Raw genomic sequence first — 27,970 nt, 5'->3', positions numbered from 1 at the left:
CTGACGGCAATGCCTGATTGGTTGAGGGGTCTGGAAAGTGGGCAGGGCTGCGGGTCCTGGAAACCAAAGCAGTTTTCTGTGTCTCTGTAATAAAAGAACCGCAGCCTATCTAGATTACAGAGCGAGACTCGGCGCATACCGCAACAAAACCTCGGGAAAACAACCTGAAAGGCATTTAGAAACGATTTCGACGCCTTCAAAGGGAGAAATAGCGCCGCGTCAGACGGGTAAGCAACGCGTTGGAAGCCGAGGCGCTTGTTTTTGGTCTTTTTTGTACATTTTGCAGAGAGCTTTCTTAGGGAAAATACGCATTTAGTATATGCTGCCCCGCACTTACACAATGCGCTACACTTGTACAATATTGTCCTTTTGGCGTAGGCGTTGAACATGATATTCCGCAATAACACGGTCGTTATTTAATCGAAACCCTGTTTTAACGTCTAAACGCTGTTGGTTGATATGCAAATGATGTGGGTTGACTGTATTATGACAGATGAATGTGCATTTTACCCTACAGCAGTCTGTAATGCAGTGCAGCACACCCTCCTCGCCCTTATTGGCTTTATCATAGAAAATAGTGTTTTATGACAATTTCAGTAAAGCTACGATGGCATTTCTCATACGTTTCCCAGGGTAAAAACAGCGTGTTTGGTTCTTATGGTATGTTACCCGGCTCGGGGAAACGCGTTATAGCATCGTTACTGTATTTACAGTATAGTACTGCATTCACATGCTAAAAGAAACCCAAACATCTTGTAATTAAACGTGTTTTAAAACCGCGTCTAAGCACCAGTTTGTTTTCATGCTCGGCTTGGTTTATTTTTTTTTTTTAATACAGTATTATAGCAAATGCATATTCTAACATGAAACTATGCGTTGGTTATTAATGTAAAATGTATTGTAGTATTCTATCACCTGGATGTGTTTCTACATGTAGGATAGCTTTTATAAAGAAACCTAACGTTTAGATTTCTCGTCTATTTTCAAGGGTAAACCGCAGCTGTGATGCTTGTGTCTACTGCAGACCCTGCTGTCGCTGACTTTATTATTATTATTATTATTATTATTATTATTATTATTATTATTATTATTATTATTTCTTAGCAGACGCCCTTGTTAACATGCCGTATTCGTGTCTTTTGAACAGAAAAAATAGCATCATTTTTGGTAATAATTAGGCCTTTTAATATTGCTAGTTAAGTAACAGCTTCGATTTCAGTCTCTGGTTTGTGTTCTGTTCTGTACAGTAAAGAAGTGTATCACCATTCACACGCACACGCACACGCACACGCACACGCACACGCACACGCACACGCACACGCACACGCATATCTGTAGAAGTAATGGAACCTATCTGCAGTGATGTGTTTATTGTCAGTGGTGAGCGACACGGTCGATTGTCGTTGAACACGTCGCGGTGTGTTCCAGCATTAGATTCTCACTTTTTCACGCAGCGTCATCTTGCGCGTCCAGCCTGTAAGAATGAAAACCCTGGTTTTGCGTGGAATGGAAACCACGTGCTCGTTCTCAGAGTTCTCATTTCCATGGTTACCTGCTTTGTCGGCGTTCTGACAGGAGGCTGCACTTCCCTGCAGCCCGTTGATAAGTGTGTTGCATAAATTCACGCAGTGCGTCCGCGCTGGACGCTGCATTGTATTTGCGAGGCATTCTGTAAACTCGTCTGCAGTGTATTCCAGTGATGTGGGCGGGCAGGCAGGCTGCAGTTTGTCACGGTGTGGTTGATTCGTGTGCGTTTCTTCACTGTAAATCCCATTCAAACCGCAGAGCGCTCACCGTTCTTTAGTGTATCTAAGTATGAATCGAACACATCTTTTTTTAAAGCACGAATATTTTACTGCATAATTCTGAGGCAGAATCTCCCTTAATAAATGAAACATTACAACTTCTTTTTACATCGTTCAATAACGGGTATGGTGAGATATGGGGGGGGGGGGTCTTTATTTTAAATGCTGATATTGGCTGCAGGACAGGAATGTGAACAGCGCCTCTCTCTCTCTGCTCGGGTGTGAATCAGGTTGGATTTTAACACGACACACCTGTCATACACGCTCTGCTGTTGCAGATTTTGGATCAGGTGTCCTCTCTCTCTCTCTCTCTCTCTCTCTCTCTCTCTCTCTCGGTGTGTCAGTAAGGCAGGGCTGACAGATATCATAACAAACCACCTCCGTGTCTGAACTATCACACCCCCTCCCTTCTCTCTCTCTCTCTCTCTCTCGCTCACTCTCTCGCGTGCAGGTGGAGTGGGAGAACGGGTTTGCTGTGTATAATCTCACTCTATCGGTCAGGTTGTGGGTTGTTAGGAATGCGGTGACGCTGTTGATGACACAAGACTTGCTGGGAGTTATCGGTTCAGAGCAGCAGTGTTGTGTTATAATGAGCTTCTCACAGACAGTGGAAACGAATGACTTCAGTGGAAGTCGCTGTTTATTTGTCAATTCGAAATCGGCTTCAAATGAGAGCAGTTGAGCCATCGCAACAATGATCATGTCTCTAAAATCTCAATCCCAGTTCCTTCCAAGGGAATGGGAATGGATTGGGAATGGGATGGGGATGGGATTGGAATGGGATTCGGAATGGATTGGGAATGGGATTGGATTGGGAATGGGATGGGAAAGGGATTGGATTGGGATTGGATTGGGAATGGGAATTGATTTTAAAAAAAGGAATTGAAATTGAGCCCTGACCTTGAAGGTGAGCGATCGGCCGTTTTGAACGAACTCCGGCTCTCTTTCATATCACGGCTGCCGATATGACGGCTGCGCTGCGCTGCCCTGCCCTGTCAATCTGTGTCAATATTACCAAGCATGCAGAGAAATATGAGGTCGGGCCACAAGCTTCTTCAGACACGCCTTTGTTCTTTGAAAATATCTTGTTTGGTATTCTCTCTCTCTCTCTCTCTCTCTCTCTCTCTCTCTCTCTCTCTCTCTCTCTCTCTCTCTCTCTCTCTCTCTCTCTCTCTCTCTCTCTCTCTCTCTCTCTCTCTCTCTCTCTCTCTCTCTCTCTCTCTCTCTCTCTCGCTTTTTTTTTTACATTGTCAAGGTAAAGAGTGTGATGCTCAAATGATTATTGCCAAGCATGCAGAGAAATATGAGGTTGGGCCACGAGCTTCTTCAGACACGCCTTTCAGTTTGAAAGTGGTGTCGCAATTCTTTGAAAATATCTGGTTTGGTATTCTCTCTCTCTCTATTACAACGACAAGGTAAAACAGTGACGTGATGATGTATTCGGGGGCAGCGAGGTGGAGAGGAGAGGAGAGGGTGGAGCTGCAGTCATGGCGGCTCCAGCTGCTTGAATCTCAATCACAATGCAATGTTGATTTCACCCCCCGATTGATAACATTATTTTTTCTCTTCCCCTTGCAGTACCATGGCCCGTCCTGTGGGTGGCAGTGTGAGCGATGCAGAGCGCTATCTCTATACGGGCTCCTCAGGGTCCAGCCAGGGCTCTTCAGCCTCCAGCCAGGCGGACTGGGCGGCCCGCCGGCTGGTGTGGGTCCCTTCAGAGAAGCAAGGGTTCGAGGTGAGCCGCAGGGACTGTTTCTCTGACCAGTCTGCTTGTCCAGTAATGTCTCGTGACAGTGAGTACAGTGCAGCCAGAATAGCTGCTAGCATTGACCTGGGTTTTATAACATAGTCTGCTGGTGATGATGAACACAGAGCAGCCAGAACAGCTGCTAGCATTGACCTGTTATCATGTCTAGTAGTGTAATCGAGTCTCAGTGTAATCGAGTCTCAGTGTAATCGAGTCTCAGTGTAATCGAGTCTCAGTGTAAACGAGTCTCAGTGTAAACGAGTCTCAGTGTAAACGAGTCTCAGTGTAATCGAGTCTCAGTGTAGTCGAGTCTCAGTGTAGTCGAGTCTCAGTGTAGTCGAATCTCAGTGTAGTCGAGTCTCAGTGTAGTCGAGTCTCAGTGTAGTCGAGTCTCAGTGTAGTCGAGTCTCAGTGTAAACGAGTCTCAGTGTAAACGAGTCTCAGTGTAAACGAGTCTCAGTGTAATCGAGTCTCAGTGTAAACGAGTCTCAGTGTAATCGAGTCTCAGTGTAATCGAGTCTCAGTGTAATCGAGTCTCAGTGTAATCGAGTCTCAGTGTAAACGAGTCTCAGTGTAAACGAGTCTCAGTGTAAACGAGTCTCAGTGTAATCGAGTCTCAGTGTAATCGAGTCTCAGTGTAAACGAGTCTCAGTGTAAACGAGTCTCAGTGTAATCGAGTCTCAGTGTAGTCGAGTCTCAGTGTAATCGAGTCTCAGTGTAAACGAGTCTCAGTGTAAACGAGTCTCAGTGTAAACGAGTCTCAGTGTAATCGAGTCTCAGTGTAGTCGAGTCTCAGTGTAATCGAGTCTCAGTGTAATCGAGTCTCAGTGTAAACGAGTCTCAGTGTAAACGAGTCTCAGTGTAATCGAGTCTCAGTGTAGTCGAGTCTCAGTGTAATCGAGTCTCAGTGTAATCGAGTCTCAGTGTAATCGAGTCTCAGTGTAAACGAGTCTCAGTGTAATCGAGTCTCAGTGTAAACGAGTCTCAGTGTAATCGAGTCTCAGTGTAAGCAGCATGTGTCCCTGTCTCGTCTCTCAGGCCGCTAGCGTGCGTGCTGAGCGGGGGGAGGAGGTGGAGGTGGAGCTGGCGGACAGCGGCCGGAAGGTCACTCTGTCCAAGGAGGAGGTCCAGCGCATGAACCCGCCCCGCTTCAGTAAGGTGGAGGACATGGCAGAGCTGACCTGCCTGAACGAGGCGTCCGTCCTGCACAACCTCAAAGAGAGGTACTACTCCGGGCTCATTTATGTGAGTATGCGCACCCGCACGCGGGGATACGGGCTTCAAGTGGCTGCAAAGATTTCCAAAGCTACATGTTTGCCAGCTGACTCCTCTCTCTCTCTCTCTCTCTCTCTCTCTCTCTCTCTCTCTCTCTCTCTCCTCTCTCTGTCACATTTTGACTTCAAAGTCATGATATAACATATTGAATTCCTCACCCTCTATATAGAATGAACTCCCTCAGCATCATAGAGTCCAATGAAAGCTGCTGAATAATGTTCCCTTGTTAACATATTGAATTCCACCCCCTCTATATAGAATAATCTCCCTCAGCTTCATAGAGTCCAATGAAAGCTGCTGAATAATGTTCCCTTGTTAACATATTGAATTCCACACCCTCTATATAGAATGAACTCCCTCAGCTTCATAGAGTCCAATGAAAGCTGCTGAATAATGTTCCCTTGTTAACATATTGAATTACACACTGCTTTGTAGTTTTTCATATGCTTAACAAAAAAAATAACTTCAAAATGGAAAAATGTTGTCAGTTTGTTGTAAAGTATATGGGGAAAACTAATTCAATATGTTAACAAGGAACATTATTCAGCAGCTTTCATTGGACTTCATGAAGTAAGATTATTTAACTCTAAGGGTGATGATGCAGAACGTTCAGCCAGAGCTGTCGTCTACACAGACTGAGTGATCTCAGCTGGAAGACGGTGATCCTGAGCTGTGGCTTGTAATAGACAGTGTTTGTGTGAGTCTGTGTCTCCAACGCTGACGTCACTGCAGTGTGTTGTCTTGGTGCTGAACCTTTGCACAGTGCAGCGCTCTCTTGATTACACACAGCAATCCTTTACTGTTCTCAAGATAGCAGCTCTCCCAGGAATCAGAGTTCAAACTGATTGCGAACGGTGGCAGCAGCTCCCGAGTTTAAAGGGGTGTGAACCAGGCCTCCCGATCACCAACGCGCCCTCCTTCTCATTTTGTTTAATGTGCGGTTTGCTTTCCCCTCTGTGAAGCCAGGTTACCACACGCTTGTGAAAATGGTCTGAAAAAAAAAAAAAAAACACAAGTAGATCTCCTGTAAGAGACAGGGAAAGGGGGTCACAGGTAATGGTACAAGACTGCTGTCTTCTCAGTAATATCACTCACAGTAACCAGTCCAGTTTCTTACCTTTTCCCTGTCCGACTGTGTCTCCTCCTGTCCCCTGTCCCCTGTCACTCGCACGTGCTCAGGTCTGTCCTGTCCCTTGTCTCGTACTGGCGGGGATGTGGGTTCCAGTATCTGACTGTGTCTTCCCCTGTCCCCTGTCCTGCAGACTTACTCGGGTCTGTTCTGCGTTGTCATCAACCCGTATAAGAACCTGCCCATCTACACGGAGCCCATCGTGGAGATGTACCGAGGGAAGAAGAGGCACGAGATGCCTCCGCACATCTACGCCATCTCTGAGGCTGCGTACCGCAGCATGCTGCAAGGTACATACTGTCATCCTGTGTGCCAGTCTGCCTGCCTGCCTCTCTCTGTGTGTCTGCCTGCCTGCCTCTCTCTGTGTGTCTGCCTGCCTGCCTCTCTCTGTGTGTCTGCCTGCCTGCCTCTCTCTGTGTGTCTGCCTGCCTGCCTCTCTCTGTGTGTCTGCCTGCCTGCCTCTCTCTGTGTGTCTGTCTGTGTGTCTGCCTGCCTGCCTCTCTCTGTGTGTCTGTCTGTGTGTCTGTTAGTCTGTGTGTCTGCCTGCCTGCCTCTCTCTGTGTGTCTGTTAGTCTGTGTGTCTGTGTGTCTGTCTGTCTGTCAGTCAGTCTGTGGGTTTGCTTGCTCTGATTAAAACAGTTTGACACTATAATGAAGGGCGGCTAGTAATCACAAATCTATTCGTATCTGTGTTCTTTGTAAGGCAGGATAGCGTGTGGTCTGTTGTACGAATAACATGAATAATGGTTTAACAATTTCAAACCCTGTCGTCGTCCTTGTCACGCCTGGTAATTGCATGAAGGAATGCCTCGTTCTAATATTACGAGACGGGGCAGGGTGTGTAACTGTCAGTGTTTAATGAGCCTCTTTGTACCTTGAGGAATGAGGAGCGATTGAGTGTGACAGTGCGGGAGTGTTCAGTATTTTATTAAAGGCACGCCCGACTCATTCCACCAGCACTTAGACACCTGTTTGTGTGTGTTTGAGATGACGTACCTGATAGTCCAGTGAGTAGGGTGTGGGGTACAATGGGAAACCAATGCCCCGCCTCAGCATGCTGTGCGTTTATTCAGCTCTCCTGTGGTTCCTTGGAGGGGAGTGTCTGAAGCGTGGGTGACACCTTGTGGTCAAACGAGGCATTGCGTCTGAATCTCTCTACTAGATGTTGAATCTGACGGACGGACAGCAGGGGGACACAGCAAAGATAAAGTGATGTGTTTCCAGTCAACACTGAAGGGGGGGCCTGGAGTGCTTTAAATACATGAAAAACATTTTTTCTCTTCTTTTTCTTTTCTCATTTTAGACAGAGAAGATCAAGCCATCCTTTGCACGTAAGTATAGTGGATGTGCAGCCCTCTTGATTAGCCTTCGTGTGTGTCTAGGTAACAACCTCAGGTGTGTCCTGTTAAACTCCTAGTGAAACCAGGAATGGATCAAACTGCTGTGCGACGGGAGCCTTCTTCCCACGCCTGTGAACTAACCCGTGTTTCTGTGTTCCTGTCGGTCCCAGGGGTGAGTCTGGAGCCGGCAAAACGGAGAACACCAAGAAAGTGATTCAGTATCTCGCACACGTGGCTTCATCTCACAAGAGCGCAAGCGCAGGGCCAGCGCACAGCCAGGTACTGTAGCATCGCGTCAGCTCCAATGATCTGAATGAATCAGCCATGCAGCCTGGAATTCTCTGTCTGTCTGTCTGTGTCTGTCTGTCTGTCTGTCTGTCTGTCTGTCTCTCTCTCTCTCTCTCTCTTATTTTATCCTTCTCTTCTTTCTCTTTTTTTCTTATTCTCTTTTTTAATTTTTCTCTTGTCTGGATTAGCTGGAACCTCCCAGACCAACCAGCCAACAGGCAAGTAGTGTGTGTGTGTGTGTGTCACTGTGTGTGTGTGTGTGTGTGTCACTGTGTGTGTGTGTCTGTCACTGTGTGTGTGTGTGTGTGTGTGTGTGTGTGTGTGTGCTTTGGAGTCTAGTCTGTCTTGTTCACTTTATATCCTTTCTTGTGTTGTTCCCAGCCTGGATGTTTACTCTACTTGTTTGATGTAAAAACAGAGTCAAGATCAGACTGGCGATTGTGTCTCTGTCTGTTTCCAATGTGTTTTGCAGTGTGGAGCCCGTGTCTCTGTTCCGATGTGTCTCTGTTCCGATGTGTCTCTGTTCCGATGTGTCTCTGTTCCGATGTGACTCTGTTCCGATGTGACTCTGTTCCGATGTGTCTCTGTTCTGATGTGTCTCTGTTCCGATGTGTCTCTGTCTGTTTCCAATGTGTCGTGTTGTTCTTGTTTTTGTCCCCGCATGTGTGTCTCTCGTCCCTCTGGTCATCGCTCCTCGTGTTCAGAACACCGCCGTGTTGTATGTGAGTATCCATCCATCTACTGGGGAGAGGGTTGGTTTGTTTGTTTGTTTGTTTGTTTGTTTGTTTGTTTGTTGGTTGGTTTGTTTGTTTGTTTGAGTGCCGTGGTGTTTGCTCTTTAAGTCAGAACAGCTTTTTGTAAATAATACAAAAAATAAACTAGAGTAGTGTGATGCGTTTGTGTTCTTCTCCTGTAGGGGGAGCTGGAGAGGCAGCTCTTGCAGGCCAGTGATGTATTTATATTCTTCTCCTGTAGGGGGAGCTGGAGAGGCAGCTCTTGCAGGCCAATCCCATCCTGGAGTCTTTTGGAAACGCCAAGACCGTGAAGAACGACAACTCGTCCCGATTTGTAAGGGAGCGGCTTTGATCTGTCTTTACAGCGAAAACTACAGCGTTAACTGCATGTCTTAGCTGTGCATTCAACACAGTGAAAACTACAGCGTTAACTGCATGTCTTAGCTGTGCATTCAATACAGTGAAAACTACAGAGTTAACTGCATGTCTTAGCTGTGCATTCAACACAGTGAAAACTACAGCGTTAACTGCATGTCTTAGCTGTGCATTCAATACAGTGAAAACTACAGAGTTAACTGCATGTCTTAGCTGTGCATTCAACACAGTGAAAACTACAGAGTTAACTGCATGTCTTAGCTGTGCATTCAATACAGTGAAAACTACAGCGTTAACTGCATGTCTTAGCTGTGCATTCAATACAGTGAAAACTACAGAGTTAACTGCATGTCTTAGCTGTGCATTCAACACAGTGAAAACTACAGCGTTAACTGCATGTCTTAGCTGTGCATTCAACACAGAACGAGAGAACGAAGGCCTCTTTTGGGTCACTTTTATTCCAAGGGTTTTACGCCTACACTCTCCTCATCTCTCTCCTTCACAGGGCAAGTTTATCAGGATTAACTTCGACGTTGCTGGATACATTGTGGGAGCCAATATAGAGACTTGTATCCTTCTGCAGAGAGAGTGTCTGTGTGTCTGTGTCTGTGGGTCTCTGTATATTTGAGAGTGTGTGTGTCTGTGGGTCTCTGTATATTTGAGAGTGTGTGTCTGTGGGTCTCTGTATATTTGAGAGTGTGTGTGTCTGTGGGTCTCTGTATATTTGAGAGTGTGTGTCTGTGGGTCTCTGTATATTTGAGAGTGTGTGTCTGTGGGTCTCTGTATATTTGAGAGTGTGTGTGTGTGAATATAAAGCTGACTCACTCTCATCAGTCACGATTTCAGAAACCCTTCTTTGAATAAAGATCAAGTATCCCGTCCCGTGTGCTGATGGTAAATGCATAACGTGTGGAGGTACAGCTGCAGAGGTTTAGTGAGCAATGGGCTTTGGGTAAAACGGAGAAACCACTGCGTGAAGCCACTGCTTCTGAGAGATTGTCTCTGTGCAGCCTGGTTTTCTTGATGAGGAGAGCCATGTCCACTCTGTGTCCTTCCTTGACCCTCCACTCCTCAGACCTGCTGGAGAAGTCCCGCGCGATTCGACAGGCCAAAGACGAGCGAACCTTCCACATCTTCTACCAGCTACTGTCTGGAGCTCCAGACCACATGCGAGGTCAGTGTAGCGCTCGCCCCCCCCCCCCCCCCCCCCCATCGACAGTGTACCACTGTATTCTGTAACAATTTAAGTAATAAGGCCTAGTGACGTTTGTTGCTTTCTGAGCAGTGTTATGACAAACAGGTCAAACATGTTTCTCATCCCTCTCTCTCTCTCTCTCTCTCTCTCTCTCTCTCTCTCTCTCTCTCTCTCTTTCTCTCTCAGGTGACCTCCTCCTGGAAGGCTTCGATAGCTACCGCTTCCTGTCCTGCGGGTTTGTCCCCATCCCGGGACAGACGGACAAAGAGAACTTTCAAGAGACTCTGGAGTCCATGAAGATCATGGGCTTCAACCAGGACGAGGTTGTGGGTGAGTTTCTGTGTTAAACCTCTCTGCGCAGTCCTGACCGCGGTGTTGTGTGAGGTGAACCAGGACGAGGTGGTGGGTGAGTTTCTGTGTTAAACCTCTCTGCGCAGTCCTGACCGCGGTGTTGTGTGAGAAGCGATTCTCTGAAGAAGGTATCGCTGTGTGTTAGAGATGTGTGTGTTTCCTCCCCCCTTCTCTCTCTGTGTTAGAGATGTGTTTAATTTCTCTCTGTCTCTCTCTCTGTAGCCATGATGAAGCTCATCTCTGCGGTGCTGCAGTTCGGAAACATCTCTTTCAAGAAGGAAAGAAACACAGACCAGGCCTCCATGCCAGATAACACAGGTAACCCGGAGCAGTTAGACTGAGGGACTGGGGCAGTTATACTGAGGGGAGGGGTATGTCCAAACGTTTTGCATCGCCCTGTAGAATGAATTTTGATTTTGCTTTGCTTCGTAAAGTCGACTGAAACCTATGGAATAATTCTGACGTTGCATGTGCGTTTGATTGACAGCTGCTCAGAAGCTGTGTCACCTGATGGGGATCAACGTGACGGAGTTCTGCCGAGCCATCCTGACCCCGAAAATCAAAGTGGGGCGAGACTTTGTGCAGAAAGCACAAACGAAAGAGCAGGTAAGGGGCTCCAAAGCAAACTGCCGCGCAGTGGCCTGAAACCTAGTCTCCTGAAGCCCAGTTCCAAGCCACACCGTGGCTCTGTGTCCCCCTCCGTTCAGGCCCGTGTCCTCAGCGGTGTCACTGGGGAATGGATCTGCGACCGGAGCAGGATCCTGGCTGCACCACTGTGCCGGAACGCCTCCCCGACTCACCTCTGTGCCTCTCTGTTCCTGGCAGGCTGACTTCGCGATAGAAGCCCTGGCTAAAGCCACCTACGAGCGCCTGTTCCGCTGGCTGGTCCACAGAATCAACCGAGCCCTGGACCGAACCAAGAGGCAAGGGGCCTCCTTCATCGGGATCCTGGACATCGCCGGCTTTGAGATCTTCCAGGTAACGACGGGCACTTCAGAGCACCTGGAGTGGGAGGACTCATTGTGGGGATTTGTATACGCTCAATCAATTCCACAAGAGGCTGAGCAAGGGGGTCAGCTGGACAGATGCAGTGATATTAGTGAGGAGGCAGTGGTCTTGTACCAGAAGAGACCGGGAAAGGAGGGTTCAGTTGTACAGAGACATTGCTAACTGTGAGGAGCCCCGTTTGTAATTTTTAATTTCTTGTTCTCCTCCTCAGCTGAACTCCTTCGAGCAGCTCTGCATCAACTACACCAACGAGAAGCTGCAGCAGCTCTTCAACCACACCATGTTCATCCTGGAGCAAGAGGAGTACCAGCGAGAGGGCATCGAGTGGAGCTTCATCGACTTCGGACTGGACCTGCAGCCCTGCATCGACCTCATAGAGAGACCGGTGAGTGTGTGAGAGAGAGGAGAGGGGGAGGGTGTGAGAGAGGGAGCAGGAGGAGTAACAGCGAGAGGACATTGAGTGGAGCTTCATCGACTTCGGACTGTTCAATCTCTTTCTTTCCTTTCCCCAGACGAACCCCCCTGGGGTGCTGGCTCTGCTCGATGAGGAGTGCTGGTTCCCCAAGGCCACGGACAAGACCTTCATTGAGAAGCTGAGCTCCGAGCAGGGAACGCACCCCAAGTTCCAGAGACCCAGGCAGCTCAAGGACCAGGCGGACTTTTGCATCCTGCACTATGCAGGCAAGGTGAGGATCTGGACTCGGTCAATATGTCACAGCAATCCAGCCAAAGCGAAGATACAGAAAGACGTGAGGCTGCAGCTGGTAGAAGGGAACCACAGCTCCACTGACTGTACCCTTTTCAAATGGTTTTCAATAGTAGAGGCAGACAGACAGTGGCACCGCAATGTCAACCCAGTGGTTCTGTATTGCACTGGTATATCCAGTGGGTCTGCATCATACTTGTATAGGGCGACTATGATGGGATGAGGCTGCCATTGGTAGAAGGGCAGCGCGGAATGAGAACCTTAAGTTTTCCCTTGTGATCTTCAGAGACGATGACAACGGCATGAGTCTGTTCACACTGATGGTTAAACCATTGCTGGATTCATTCCTGTATTGCTGGATTCATTCCTGTATTGCTGGATTCATTCCTGTATTGCTCTATTGCTGAATTGAATGCTCTCTCTCTCTCAGGTGGATTACAAAGCTGACGAGTGGCTGATGAAGAACATGGACCCTCTGAACGATAGCGTGGCTTCACTGCTCCACCAGTCCACGGACCGCTTTGTGGCCGAGCTGTGGAAGGATGGTGAGTGGGAGACCCAGTAGCACTGCATTCAGATCGTATAAGACGGCTTGTCCATTCAAACCCCTTTCCTGGTCTCTCTTTGTCTTCTCACTAATACTGGATGTTCTGCAGAGTCTCACTTTCTCCTTCGGACAAACTATTCCAAATGATCCGCTTGGAATTGTGCTTTAAAACAGGACTTTGAAGAATTGCTGTGGTTAATCTTGCCTCTGTCTCTCTTCCCTTTCCTCTCTCTCCCCTTGTCTCTATCTCTCTTTTGATCCCTCTTTCTCCTCTCCTGGTGTTTTCTCTTCTACCCCTCCTCCCTGTCACCTTCTCTCCCCAGATATTCAGAATCTTCCTCGAGCCTATTTCTTTGATTCCTTTGCCGCTCTGCAGCCCAATGGTTCTGACAGTAGGTTCTTTCCCAGTTCCTCACAGTACCGCTCACAACCCCCCAGATCACAGCTTCCTCTCACCTCACAGTACCGCTCACAACCCCCCAGATCACAGCTTCCTCTCACCTCACAGTACCGCTCACAACCCCCCAGATCACAGCTTCCTCTCACCTCACAGTACCGCTCACAACCCCCCAGATCACAGCTTCCTCTCACCTCACGTCATTCAGCTCTGACCCCCAGATCAGAGCTTCCTCTCACCTCACGTCATTCAGCACTGACCCCCAGATCACAGCTTCCTCTCACCTCATGCCATTCAGCAATGTTTCATATATATATATACTGCCAACAATAAAGTTTATGAAATGCATTGATCGAGACATTACTTATCATGAGACGCTTCTGAAAGCTCCACAAATCAGTTTCAGCACTTCTTCTAAAAAAATAATCTGTTTTGAAAACTTCTTCTTTAACTCAAAGTTTTGAGTGTTTTAAAGTTCAGAGGCAGTTTTCACAAAACACGTGTTCGATTTGATGTATGTTTAAGCTTCCATCGCATTGGCTGAGAGTGAGCATGGGAGCCCATCTCATTGGCTGAGAGTGAGCATGGGAGCCCATCTCATTGGCTGAGAGTGAGCATGGGAGCCCATCTCATTGGCTGAGAGTGAGCATGGGAGCCCATCTCATTGGCTGAGAGTGAGCATGGGAGCCCATCTCATTGGCTGTGAGTGAGCATGGGAGCCCATCTCATTGGCTGAGAGTGAGCATGGGAGCCCATCTCATTGGCTGAGAGTGAGCATGGGAGCCCATCTCATTGGCTGAGAGTGAGCATGGGAGCCCATCTCATTGGCTGTGAGTGTGGTGTGGTTGTCTAATGTCTACTCTATGGCGCTGAGTGTCTCTCTCTCTCTCTCCCTCTCTGCGTGTCTCAGTGGAGAGGATTGTGGGCCTGGAGCAGGTGCAGGCGGGAGGAATGAACGATGTCTCGTTCGGCTCGGGGTTCAAGACCAAGAAGGGAATGTTCCGCACCGTCGGGCAGCTCTACAAGGAGTCTCTGTCCAAACTGATGGCAACACTGAGGAACACCAACCCCAACTTTGTGAGGTGCATCATCCCCAACCACGAGAAGAGGGTGAGTGAGAGGAGGAGGAGGAGGAGGAGAGCCGAGGGGGGAGGAACCTCGACCCGCGGTGGAGAGGGGAGAGGTTCTGGACAGGCTTCCTCACTGTGTGTTCTGTTCTCTCTCTCAGGCTGGCAAGCTGGAACCCCACCTAGTTCTGGATCAGCTCCGATGCAACGGGGTTCTGGAGGGAATCCGGATCTGCAGACAGGGCTTCCCTAACAGGATCGTCTTCCAGGAATTCAGACAGAGGTACCGCTGTCTGTCTGTCTCTCTGTTTGTCTGTCTGTCTGTCTGTCTGTATGGAATTGTTATCTAAAAAGAAATAAAATGAAGTTAAACTTCCTTCTGCATTTACACTGTGTTCATACACAATAACATTAGACTCAGTGTGTTCAGCCAGTGTTTGAGTGCGGGGGGGGTTGTTGAGTGCGGGGGGGTTGTTGAGTGCGGGGGGGTTGTTCAGTGTGTTTCCACTCAGACTCCAACTCTCTGTCCTCCAGGTATGAGATACTGACTCCCAATGCAATCCCCAAAGGTTTCATGGATGGCAAGCAAGCTTGTGTGCTGATGGTGAGTTGACGTGACTTTTTCAGGAACTCAAGGGAGAAGAGTTCATTAAAGTCGGGAGCACACCCTTTTGAAAAATGTGATCCATTGTGTCTGTGTGCTAGATCGACGCTCTGGAGTTGGATCGGAACCTGTTCCGGGTCGGGCAGAGTAAGATCTTCTTCCGTGCCGGAGTTCTGGCTCACCTGGAGGAGGAACGAGACCTGAAGATCACTGACATCATCATCCACTTTCAGAGCGCGGCGCGGGGGTACCTCGGCAGGAGGTGAGAGAGACCGTGTGTGTGTGTGTGTATTTCAGCACCACGGTCATGGACAGCTCCGCTGCTTGTTGTCTTTCAGCACCAGAGCCATGGATGGTTACTTTATTTCTGTGTTGTTTCAGCACCACATCAATGGACAGTGCCACTGCCTGTGGTATTGCCTTGTGTGTGTGTGTGTGTGTTACTTTAGCATTGGGGACATGCACGGTTCCTTTATGTCTTTGTTATTTCAGCTCCATGACAACGGACAGCTCTGTGTCATTATTGTTGACAGACAGCTTCATTACCAGGGATGCACAGCACGGTGAACGAGAGGGATTTCTGAAGTACTTGTGTTTTGCATTTCTAGGGCTTTCGTTAAGAAACAGCAGCAGCTCAACGCCCTCAAAGTGATGCAGAGAAACTGTGCAGCCTACCTGAAACTGAGGCACTGGCAGTGGTGGAGACTGTTCACTAAGGTGTGTGTGTGATTGAAACTGAGGCACTGGCAGTGGTTTGAAGGCTCTTCAGTAAAGTGTTTGATAGGCTGGACCTCTCTGGTACAATGGGAAGAAAACGCAACCGATTAGATTCTGTCACTGCCGCTCACCTGATTGGCTGAACAGAGTCTCAAGGGTTCTGTTTACTTCCAGGTGAAGCCCCTCCTCCAGGTCACCCGACAGGATGAGGAAATCCAGCACAGAGAGGTGGAGCTTCAGAAGGTCAAAGATCGGCAGGTCAAGGCAGAGATGGCCTTCTTTGACTTGGAGAAAAAGCACCAGCAGGTTGGTTTCATGTTGGATTAGGAGGAGCGTGGGGTTGGAGTCGAGGGTGAGGGATTGGAAGGAAGGGGTGTGGGTGTGAGATTGGAGGGGGTGTGGGGTTGAGGTTGGAGGGGGTGTGGGGTTGAGGTTGGAGGGGGTGTGGGGTTGGGGTTGGAAGGTGTGTGGGGTTGGGAATGGAAGGGGTGTGGGGTTGGGGTTGGAAGGGGTGTGGGGTTGAGGTTGGAGGGGGTGTGGGGTTGGGGTTGGAAGGGGTGTGGGGTTGGGGTTGGAAGGGGTGTGGGGTTGGGAATGGAAGGGGTGTGGGGTTAGGGTTGGAAGGGGTGTGGGGTTGGGAATGGAAGGGGTGTGGGGTTGAGGTTGGAGGGGGTGTGTGGTTGGGGTTGGAAGGGGTGTGGGGTTGGGAATGGAAGGGGTGTGGGGTTGGGGTTGGAAGGGGTGTGGGGTTGGGAATGGAAGGGGCGTGGGGTGTGGATTGGGGGGCGTGAGGCATCAGAAGGTCACTGAGTTTGCGTTCTCGTTGCTTTCCCAGATGATGGAAGAGAAGGCCATCCTGGCGGAGCAGCTCCATGCCGAGACGGAGCTGTTTGCCGAGGCCGAGGAGATGCGGGCGAGGCTGACCAGCCGGAAGCAGGAGCTGGAGGAGATCCTGACCGACCTGGAGTCCAGGCTGGAGGAAGAGGAGGAGCGCAATGGCTCGCTGATCAACGAGAAGAAGAAGATGCAGCAGCACCTCCAGGTCTGAGTTCATCGCGGTCCGGAGAGCTTCGATAGGGTTGACTTCAGGGTTCACAGCAGGGCGGTCCAGTCAAGCTGATTTTTAACCCACGTGTTTCTTCTCTTCCAGGACCTGGAGGAGCAGCTGGAGGAGGAGGAAGCGGCTCGACAGAAGCTGCAGCTGGAGAGAGTGACCCTGGAGGGCAAGATGAAGAAGATGGAAGAGGACCTCCTTATGGTGGAGGATCACAACTCCAAACTCAGCAAGGTGAGGGGGAGAGGGAGTGACTCTGGAATCTGAGAATGAGGAACACAGAGGAGATCTTAGTGCTGGAGGATCACAACTCCAAACTGGCTTGAGGGGGACAGATGGGGCAGCCCTTTGGTTACATCTCTGGCTCGCTTGGAGTTCGGTTCCTTCCACTGATCCCATCTCGTTCTCCCCCTGGACAGGAGCGCAAGATGATGGAAGAGCGCATCAACGAAATGGCATCCAAACTAGGGGAGGATGAGGAGAGAGTTAAAACCCTGTCCAAGATGAAGAACAAGCACGAGGCCATCATCGCTGACATGGAGGGTGAGGCTGCCGGTCTATCTTCCAGTCGTGCGTGCGAGCGTGGGTGCGTGCGTGCGGGTGTGTGCGTGCGTGCGGGTGCATGCCTGTGTGTCCTGACCGTCACTGTCTCACGCTCCCTCTCTCTCACGCAGAGCGCTTGAAGAAGGAGGAGCAGGCTCGTCAGGAGATGGAGAAATCCCGGCGCAGGCTGGACGGAGAGAGCAGTGAGCTGCAGGACCAGCTGTCCGAGATGGTGTCCCTGGGAGAGGAGCTGAAATCTCAGCTGAGCCGCAAGGAGGAGGAGATGCTCGCCGTCACCAGCAGGTACTGCGGGGCTCTGCGGAGGACAGCCAGATGACTCCGGCGCTCACGATGTTGCCGAAACTTAGAAAATGTGGTTTTAATTTATAGTTATTTAATATGGATTATCCAGCATTAAATGATAAGTCTCAGCAATGGTAAAGGTTAACAGTCAAATTGCATTTTATTAAAGGGTTAATACCTTTTGGTTATTGATAATACAGAAACCACACAGTTTTTGCAACAGATATCTCTAGACAACGTATAGTAGTCAAGCTAGTTTTAAACAGCATGCATAGTAATTGGCCATGTTACCTGAAGCTGGGGACTAAGGATAGGGACTAGGGTTAGGGTTAGCTGTACAGTGAGTCCCTGCTCGTCCTCTCGCAGGCTGGAGGAGGGTGAGGGTTGGAGTTGGGGTCAGGGTTGGGGTCAGGGTTGGGGTCAGCTGTACAGAGAGTCCCTGCTCGTCCTCTCGCAGGCTGGAGGAGGGTCAGGGTTGGGGTTGGGGTCGGGGTTGGGGTCAGCTGTACAGAGAGTCCCTGCTCGTCCTCTCGCAGGCTGGAGGAGGGTCAGGGTTGGGGTTGGGGTCGGGGTTGGGGTCAGGGTTGGGGTCAGGGTTGGGGTCAGCTGTACAGAGAGTCCCTGCTCGTCCTCTCGCAGGCTGGAGGAGGGTCAGGGTTGGGGTTGGGGTCGGGGTTGGGGTCAGCTGCACAGTGAATCTCTGCTCTTCCTCTCGCAGGATGGAGGAGGAAAGCTCTCGTCGTGCAGAGGCGCTGCGCAGCCTGCGGGAGGCGCAGTCCCATCTCTCTGAGCTGCAGGAGGACGTGGACTCGGAACGAGCCGCCCGGGTCAAGGCTGAGAAACAGAAACGAGATCTGAGCGAGGAGCTGGAGGCCCTGCGCACGGAGCTAGAGGATACCCTGGACACGACCGCAGCACAGCAAGAGCTCAGGTATGGCACTGTCTGACCTGTAGACTAGCGCTGTCTGTCGCTACACCGTGCTCTGATGAAATACCTGTCTGTGCAGGTGGTAGCAGAGGCTGGTCTGTCTGTCTGTCTGTCTGTGTACACCGTGCTCTAATGAAATGCATCTCTGCAGGTCGAAGCGCGACCAGGAGCTGGGGGAGCTGAAGCGCTCGCTGGAGGAGGAGTCTCGCGCTCACGAGTCTCAGATTACTGACCTGAGGCAGCGGCACACCGTCGCCATGGAGGGGGTGCAGGAGCAACTGGAGCAAGCGAGGAGGGTGAGAGAGAGAGAATGACTAATTAGCTGTATAAGAGAATGACCTCTTTCAACTGTGAATACTGCTGGAACCCACAATCTGAAATTGAGAAGGTTGGCTTCGACCTGGAACTTGGAACAGGGGAATGGACATTTGCACATTTTTCCTTGCAGACAGAATAAGGAATGCTCGTTTTAACCGAGAATAATAATAAAAAAAAACTACTTTAACCTGGAACACAAGGTAAGAATCCCACTTGTTTACCCCCTCGCAGCTCAAGGCCTCCCTGGAGAAAGCGAAGCAGACCTTGGAGATGGAGCGGGCGGAGCTGGTGAGCGAGGTGCGGGCGCTGCAGAGCGGCCGGGCGGAGAGCGATCACAAGAGGAAGCGAGTCGAGACGCAGCTGCAGGAGGTGCAGGCCAGGCTGGGGGAGAGCGAGAGAGTGCGGGCAGAGCTGGGGGAGAAGACCCAGAAACTACAGGTCAGAATCGCTGCCCGACACAGCCTTACCACAGCAGCTGGACACTGTCAGAGGAGCTGTTATAATGGCAAGAATACGTGCGTAGTGTGGTATTGCCATTGTAATACACTCGAAATGCGTTGTTGCCGTTATAATACACTGTTGAGCTTTATGATGGCAATAAGACAATATTGTGTGAGAGAGAGTTTAATCATTTCAAGAAGAGACTGTATTGAGTTTTAGACTCGCTGTTAAATTAGTTTTATAAATGGCAATAATGCACATGTAATAATGCACTTGTAATAATTCACTTGTAATAATGCATGTGTAATAATGCACTTGTAATTGTTTCTGTTCGTGTTGGTGCAGGCGGAGCTGGACTCTCTCTCAGGCTCTCTGGGTTCATCTGAATCCAAGTCATTCAAACTCTCCAAAGAGCTGAGCAGTCTGGAGATGCAGCTGCACGATGCACAGGTGAGTGAGAACGGGAGCGAGGGATGGGAGGGGAGGGAGGGATAGAGGGAGGAGAGACCTTGTAATCTGTAGTCTGAACTGCAAGGGAGGAGGGGCGTGTCACGTGGAGGACAGGGCCTGTGAGGCGTGAAGGAGGGAGTTGGATTGTGGGGGGGCGGGATTAGATCCTGGTTCAAATCCTGGTGCTGTGGTCTCTCTCTTAATGTATTAGTGTTGCTGACTCTTGTAGGGTATGATGCTTTAACCACATTCTCTCTCTCTCTCTCTGTCCAGGAGTTGCTCCAGGACGAGACTCGTCAGAAGCTGTCTCTGGGCGTCCGGGTTTCGAGCTCTGGAGGATGAGAGGGTGGGGCTTATCGAGAAGCTGGAGGAAGAGGAGGAGCAGAAGAGGAACATCAGCCGGCAGATGCTTACCCTGCAGCAGCAGGTATGGATAGAAGGAAACCCGTCTATCAGTGTGTGTGTGTGTGTGTGTCTGTCCCGCAGCAGCACCACAGCATCTCAATCAGGGTTCTGTGCTTTGATTTCTTTCATTGACTCTTTCCTTCCATCTCTGTGTGCAGCTATCGGAGGTGCGCAAGAAGACTGAAGAGGATTGTGGGATGCTGGAGGTCGGCGAGGAGGCCCGCAGGAAGCTGCAGCGGGAGCTGGAGGCGATGAGCCAGCGCTGTAACGAGAAGAGCCAGGCTCTGGAGAAGATGGAACGCAGTCGAACCCGGGGTCCAGCAGGAGATCGAGGATCTCACCCTGGCCCTGGACCAGCAGAGGCAGGTCACAGCGACGCTGGAGAAGAAACAGAAGAAATTCGACCAGGTTTGTAACCTGAGGCTCCTAACGTGTAGTCTGGAATACGCCAGGTTGAAGCCGTAGCCTGGACGGCCCCTTTCAACACCTGCAATAGAAACAGCTTCTACCCCATTCCACCCCAGCAATCTGCAATAGAAACAGCTTCTACCCCTTTCCACCCCAGCAATCTGCAATAGAAACAGCTTCTAGCTTCTACCCCTTTCCACACCAGCAATCTGCAATAGAAACAGCTTCTACCCCTTTCCACCCCAGCAATCTGCAATAGAAACAGCTTCTACCCCTTTCCACCCCAGCAATCTGCAATAAAACAGCTTCTACCCCTTTCCACCCCAGCAATCTGCAATAGAAACAGCTTCTACCCCTTTCCACCCCAGCAATCTGCAATAGAAACAGCTTCTACCCCTTTCCACACCAGCAATCTGCAATAGAAACAGCTTCTACCCCCTTTCCACCCCAGCAATCTGCAATAGAAACAGCTTCTACCCCCTTTCCACCCCTGCAATCTGCAATAGAAACAGCTTCTACCCCTTTCCACCCCAGCAATCTGCAATTAAAACAGCTTCTAACCCCTTTCCACCCCAGCAATCTGCAATAGAAACAGCTTCTACCCCTTTCCCACCCCAGCAATCTGCAATTAGAAACAGCTTCCTTACCCCTTTCCACACCAGCAATCTGCAATAGAAACAGCTTCTATCTACCCCCTTTCCACACCTGCAATCTGCAATAGAAACAGCTTCTACCCCTTTCCACACCAGCAATCTGCAATAGGAGGCTTGTATTGTACATTGGCCTCTAACTCAAAACTGAGAACCGTCTGTATCCTGGTGCTGGATTTAACACTGGAGCCAGGCGTGTGAGAAACGAAATGGGACAAGGGGGTGAGAGATGGTTGCAGATGAGTTGCAGTGAATTCATTCTATCCAACCTTTATCCTTTCTGAACCAGCCTGCGTCTCTCCTCCAGAGTTATATAAGCGCAATCGGGACACAAGTCTAAAATCTCTCTCTCTCTCTCTCTCTCTCTCTCTCTCCCTGTCTCTCTCTCTCTCTCTCTCTCTCTCTCTCTCTCTCTCTCTCTCTCTCTCCCTGTCTCTCCTCTCTCTCTCTCTCTCTCTCTCTCTCTCTCTCTCCCTGTCTCTCTCTCTCTCTCCTCTCTCTCTCTCTCTCTCTCTCTCCTCTCTCTCTCTCTCTCTCTCTCTCTCTCTCTCTCTCAGCTCCTGGCAGATGAGAAGTCAGTCTCGGCTCGCTATGCTGAGGAGCGGGACCGGGCTGAAGCGGAGTGCAGAGAGAAGGAGACTCGGGCTCTGGCTCTGGCTCGGGCTCTCGACGAGGCCCTGGAGAGCCGGGACGAGATGGAGAGAACGAACAAGCTGCTCCGGGCAGAGATGGACCAGCTCGTCAGCTCCAAGGACGATGTGGGGAAGAACGTGAGTCTGGAACCCGGAAGAATGAGAGTGTTCTGGAAAGGGTTCGAGGAAATAGAGCTCCCCGCGTATTGAAAGAACGTTGGGGGCTGTAGTGTTTGTCTATTCTAGGAACTTTTACTTTTAGGTTCAGTATCTGTTATGTTCGAGGCAATGTTTATTCTCCTAAAGGTCATTTTTGCTCTATTAGTTTATCATTGTTCCTGCACATGTTCTAGATGGCATCAGGCTCAGGAGATGAAGACTCTCTCTTTCTCTTCCGCTCTCTCTCTCTTCCCCCCCGCCGCTCTCTCTCTCTCTCTCTCTCTCTCTCTTTCTCCCCTTCTCTCCCCTCTCTCTCTCTCTCTCTGTCTCTATCCTCCTCTCTCTCTCTCTCCCCTCTCTCTCTCCTCTCTCTCTCTCTTTCTCCCCTCTCTCTCTCTCTTTCTCCCCTCTCTCCCCTCTCCCTCTCTCTCTCTGTCTCTATCCCCCTCTCTCTCTTTCTCCCCCCTCTCTCTCTCTCCCCTCTCTCCTCTCTCTCTCTTTCTCCCCTCTCTCCCCTCTCTCTCTCTCTCTCTCTCTCTGATCCCCCTCTCTCCTCTCTCCTCAGGTTCACGAGCTGGAGCGGGCGCGGCGCGCTCTGGAGCAGCAGGCTCAGGAGATGAAGACCCAGCTGGAGGAGCTGGAGGATGAGCTGCAGTCCGCAGAGGATGGGAAGCTGCGTCTGGAAGTGAACATGCAGGCACTGCGAGCGCAGTGCGAGAGGGAGCTGGCAGGGAAGGAGGAGAGCGGAGAGGAGAAGCGCCGCGCGCTCATGAAACAGGTCAGTGAGCGGGAGGGGGCCCAGCCAAGGCTGGTCATGGTGAAGTCCCTGGAGTGGCTTAAAATCTGGTTCCAGGAGACCACCGTCCAGCAGGAGACCTAGTTTGAGGTGGTTGTATCAAACCCCAAGTCTCCCTGCCTGGCGTGCCGTGCAGTGGCCTGAAACCTAGTCTCCTGAAACCAAGTTCCAAGCCATAGAAAGTGTATTCTGTGTTCACCCTGTATTGGGATGTGTCTCAGGTGAGATGGAGCTGGAGATGAAGCAGCAGAGTGAGGTCCCAGTGATCTGGTGTAATGTTCCTGAGGGCTGTGTGTTCTGTATTCACCCTGTCTCAGGTGAGGGAGATGGAGCTGGAGCTGGAGGAGGAGAGGAAGCAGCGAGCTCAGGCAGTGGCAGGGAAGAAGAAGCTGGAGATTGACCTCCAGGACATCGAGGCTCAAATCGAGGCAGCCAACCGAGGCAGAGACGAGGCGCTCAAGCAACTCAAGAGGCTGCAGGTACGCGAGGAGGACCGTTTTTACACTTGATTCGTTCTTCCTCAGAATGTGCCTTCGGAACAGGGGTTATTTAAATATGTATCTCCTTGAAAAACATTTTAAAAAGACATGGAAAAATGATTGATCTTTTTCATAATAACCAACGTCAACTGGCCTCTGTATGCATGGAATTCCATCCCCTGTAACGCTGTGATAATCTCAAATATCGTTACTGTGACTCTGTCCGCAGGCTCAGATGAAAGATTTGATCCGAGAGCTCGATGAAGCCCGATTGGCTCGTGACGAGATCGCCAGCCAATCGAAAGACAGCGAGAAGCGCCTGAAGGGGCTGGAGGCGGAGCTTCTGCAGCTGACAGAGGTGAGCTCGCATCCGATTGGCTGCTGCTGTCTTTCTAAGGAGGGACGCTGTGACTCCCGACTCCAGTATTATAATGGAAGTGTCTGTATGAGTTCTACCCGGTTCTGTGAGATCAGGACAGCAATAGCCCGAATGTTTGTCTGTAATGTTTCTTACAATTGCAAGATGTTCAACAGTAGTTAGAAAGAATGCAGTAAATCTGCTGTTTGATGCTGTAAATCTACATTTACTAGGGTTGGGGTAATTTTCTGTTCAGACTGTCGTACGCTTTGTCAATGAAACGGTAAGCTGGTTTTAGTCATTTTGTCACCTTCATATTTTACTTCCTTATTAATTTCGATTGCAGGGTTTACAATGCATCACGAAGCAATAGATGCTAAAACGTTTTTTTTTTTTAAAAGGTGAAAATCAAAAACAAGATCTTCCTGAAGCAGGTTTATTTGAGGTTAAATGTTTTGTAAAATGCTACGCTTGATTGCTGTTTGAGACCTTTGTTTTCACCCGGGCTTCTGGTCATACGATTAGATTGGGTTTATTTACTTCTCTCTTTTTGTTTGTGTTTCATTCCTTTTTTTTTTTTTCAGGAGTTGTCGGCGGCCGAGCGTGCCAAGCGACAGGCCCAGCAGGAGCGTGATGAGATCCTGGATGACATCACAAACAACACTTCTGGAAAGTAAGAGACGGCCCTCGATCCTCTCGCTGGCGGCGCTGGAGAATGCCACGCCCGTCCCGAACACTAGCAATTTATTTACAAAAAGACTGGTTTCCTAGACCAGCCTCAAAGTCCTTTATTAAATGAGACGATGGCTAGTGTGACCGTTTTGATAATTTTCCAAGATTCAGTTCCAGTGGTTTGATTTCATTGTGGTACAACAAATCAAAACTACAGAAGCAATGGGGTGTTCTAACACATGTCCTCTCTGCTCTCTCATATATAATCACTGGCGTTGTGACACATGTCCTCTCTGCTCTCTCATATATAATCACTGTGGCGTTGTGACACATGTCCTCTCTGCTCTCTCATATATAATCACTGTGGTGTTGTGACACATGTCCCCTCTGCTCTCTCATATATAATCACTGTGGCGTTGTGACACATGTCCTCTCTGCTCTCAGGTCGGCTTTCCTGGATGAGAAGCGCCGGCTGGAGGCTCGCATTGTTCAGCTGGAGGAGGAGCTGGAGGAGGAGCAGGGCAACGTGGAGCTGCTGAACGAGCGCTACAGGAAGAGCACGCTGCAGGAGGAGACGCTGAGCCTGCAGCTGTCTGGAGAGCGCTCCCTCGCCCAGAAGAACGAGGCGGCGAGGCAGCAGCTAGAGAGGCAGAACAAGGAGCTCAAGGGGAAGCTGAGCGAGCTGGAAGGGGACGTGAGGAGCAAGTACAAGCTCAGCATCGCCGCCCTGGAGGCCAAGATAAATCAGCTGGAGGAACAGCTGGAGCTGGAGAGACAGTGAGTTTGTAAAGCGATTCTCTTTGAATCTGCACCCCGCGAATCCAAAGAAGACCATGTACCCTGAATGCAAGCCGGATTCAGCCTACGCGACGTGAGGGCTCTTTGCAAACTGAATGATTCTCTCACAGTGTCCTGTGTAAAAAGAGGCTCACATCATGCTAAGCGTGCATTTGATTTTTAATGGGGGGTTTGTTTTCATGGCATTGACAGTCAGTAAAACGGTCTGACACACCGTGAACTCTTGTTCCACGCTGTGCTTCCCATTGAAGGAATGCCCTTCTCCTGTTTAACGTCGCTGCTTGTGTTTTGCAGGGAGAGAATGATTGCCAACAAGCTGGTGCGTCGCACTGAGAAGAAATTCAAGGAGGTGGTTCTGCAGGTGGAGGACGAGAGGAGACACGCAGACCAGTTCAAAGACCAGGTCTGGTTCAACAGGTTACATTTAAACCAACGCAGAGAATCAGAAACCTTTTGAAAAACAGAGAGGCCCGACTCTTGCTTGTGAATTCTGTTACATTCTTATGTCAAAATGTCTTGCTGTAGTTGACAGATGTTTAACAAAAGCGTCTTTTTTCTTTTGTTGAAAAAAGTAGCTCGGAAGGTTTTACAGCTCTGGGCAAAAGCTTTGCATCACCTGAATGAACTCCCTCAGCTTCATAGAGTCCAATGAAAGCTGCTGAATAATGTTCCCTTGTTAACATATTGAATTCCACACCCTCTATATAGAATGAACTCCCTCAGCTTCATAGAGTCCAATGAAAGCTGCTGAATAATGTTCCCTTGTTAACATATTGAATTCCACGCCAGCGCTTTGTAGTTTTCTAAATTGAAATGCCGCCTCCTCCTCCTCCTCCTCCTCCGCTCTGCAGATGGACAAGACCTCGGTTCGGATGCGGCAGCTGAAGAGACAGCTGGAGGAGGCGGAAGAGGAGGCCTCGCGGGCGAACACTTACCGGAGGAAACTGCAGAGAGAACTGGAGGACGTGAGCGAGAACGCGGAGACCATGAACCGCGAGGTGAACGTGCTGAGAACCAAGCTGAGGTGAGCCGGGACGGGACGGGACGGGAACAGGGAACAGGGAATGGGGCTGGGGGAATGCGAATGGTGTGGGGTTGCTAATGGGTGGGTGTGTGTGTGGATGTTAATGGATGGATGTTATTGGGTGGATTTTAATGGGTGGATGTGAGCATGTGGATGGGTGTGTGTGGATGTTAATGGATGGATGTGAATGTGAATGAGTGAAAGCAGTGCAGTACCTGTGAATGATCCTGTGGTCAGTACTGATACAGTCTGTAGATCAGTTTCAATCACTGCGACTCGAGCGTCTGTGTTATTATGGGATGTTATTGTAATTGTACACACCTCCAGAATGAAGCTCTCGTGCTGGCTGGCACTCCTCTCAGTACAGAACCAGCGGCTGTGTTTCTTGTTTGTCATTGGTCACTGACGCTGTTCATTTCACCCAATCGTGACCCGTGTCTGTCTCTCTCCCTCATGCAATCATTCAGCCAATCAGAGAGGAGACGAGACAAGTAGGTTTCTGTCTGGTTTTTTGTGTATAGTTCTGTTAACCCATTTTCATTTCTATGATACCTTTTAAGATACCTGTAGTGTCTCTTATAGTGTAAGACTCCTGCCTTCTCACTAATATCAGTGAATGCATCCAGTCGACCCCCCCCTTTCCCCGTCTCTTATATTATACAAGACCACGGTCTCCCTGCTAATATAAACTAATACCAGTCCATGTTTCCAACTGACCCCCTTTCACTTACTTGTGAATAGAAGTGAATATGCCCAGCTCACTCCTCTCTTCCCCTCTCTCTCTCTGTCTCTCTCTCTATTTCTCTCTCTCTCTCCCTCTCTGGCTCTCTGGCTCTTTTCTCTCTCTCTCTCTCTCTCTCTCTCTCTCCCCCTATCTCTCTCTCTCTCTCTCCCCCCCCCCTCTCTCTCTCTCTCTCTCTCTCTGGCTCCTCTCTCTCTCGCTCTCTTGCTCTCTCCCCCCCCTCTCTCTCTCTCTCTCTCTCTCCCTCTCCCTCTCTCTCTCTGTCTCTCTCTCTCTCTCTCTCTCTCTCTCTCTCTCTCTCTCTCTGGCTCCTCTCTCTCTCTGGCTCCTCTCTCTCTCTCGCTGTCTTGCTCTCTCTCTCTCGCTGTCTTGCTCTCTCTCCCCCCCCCCCTCTCTCTCTCTCTCTCTCTCTCTCCCCCCCCCCCCCCTCTCTCTCTCTCTCTCTCTCTCTCTCTCTCTCTCTCTCAGACGCACTCCTCTGCTCTTCTCGATTCACTCTTCTCGCCGGGCTCTTCAGCTGGAAGATGGGTCCCAGGAGAACTCTGACTCGGAGGAGCTCAGCACCACCCCCTCAGGACCGGAGCCGGAGACACCCGACAGCAACAACACCCTCCCTCCTCCCTCCACCCCCCAGCCCTTTCAACCCACCCCTGGGGAGTGGAGCAGGGGCAACATGTAACCAGGCACCCTCCCTCCCTCCCCAAAGTGTTGGATTCAACATTCAATTATTATTATTATTACTGTTATTATCATTTTGTGTGCAATTAGTTACCTTTTTAACCATTTTAGGATTAAAACCCTAATACTCAGACTTCACAGACACAACTCCTATTGGTCCAATAGCCCATTATATAACAATTACAGACCACTCTATATAAACAAGACTAGCAACTATAAGATGGTTGCTGGGTGATGCATCACAATGTATTTCCAATAAACGAACCCCCTCCCGAATGCGGTACATCACATTCAATGCATGTTGATCGATTTTTACATATTTTCGCTTTTTTCAATGTTATACCTCAAACAGGAATGAATGAGCAAATCTATTAAATACGCAAAAAAAAAAAAAAAAAAACACAAATGATTTACAGCAACGAGGCTGCTTCTGAAAGTCCTCTGGAGTTTCTCCTCGTCAGCAATGAAAAGCTTCAGCAGACCCTCGTGTGGTTCTTTTAATAAGCAGGCATTTAGGAAAAGCATTAGAAATAAAGACAGTGCATTCTGAAGAGCATTGCTGAGTTCACGTGGAAGATGAGAGGCGATTGATGAATATCGCACACGACTCCCAAGGAGGTTACTGCCTTCTAACCCAGTACTGCCTCTTAATTCTTTCAGTGCGCTGTCTTTATCATTTTAAAACAAGTCTCTTTGAGTGGTCTGGCAATCGCAGAACCCAAACAGCGTTTTAGATAAAAAAAAAATATTATTAATAAGAAAAATTAAACCAGATCGCTCAAGGTAAGTGAAGAGTTTTTTTTTTTAATAAAAAAAGGAATAATGTTCTGTATTTGTAACAATCTAC

General features: G+C 49.5%; 1 pseudogene; it reads left to right on the top strand.

Annotated features, from left to right (window-relative positions):
* Positions 1 to 81: 81 nt before the first annotated feature.
* LOC131735566 (myosin-10-like) lies at positions 82 to 27,927 on the top strand (annotated as a pseudogene).
* The last annotated feature ends 43 nt before the right edge of the window (positions 27,928 to 27,970 follow it).

The sequence above is a fragment of the Acipenser ruthenus genome, unplaced genomic scaffold, assembly GCF_902713425.1.
Source record: "Acipenser ruthenus unplaced genomic scaffold, fAciRut3.2 maternal haplotype, whole genome shotgun sequence".
Classification (NCBI taxonomy): domain Eukaryota; kingdom Metazoa; phylum Chordata; class Actinopteri; order Acipenseriformes; family Acipenseridae; genus Acipenser; species Acipenser ruthenus.
This window is presented reverse-complemented; position numbering and strand designations above follow the sequence as displayed.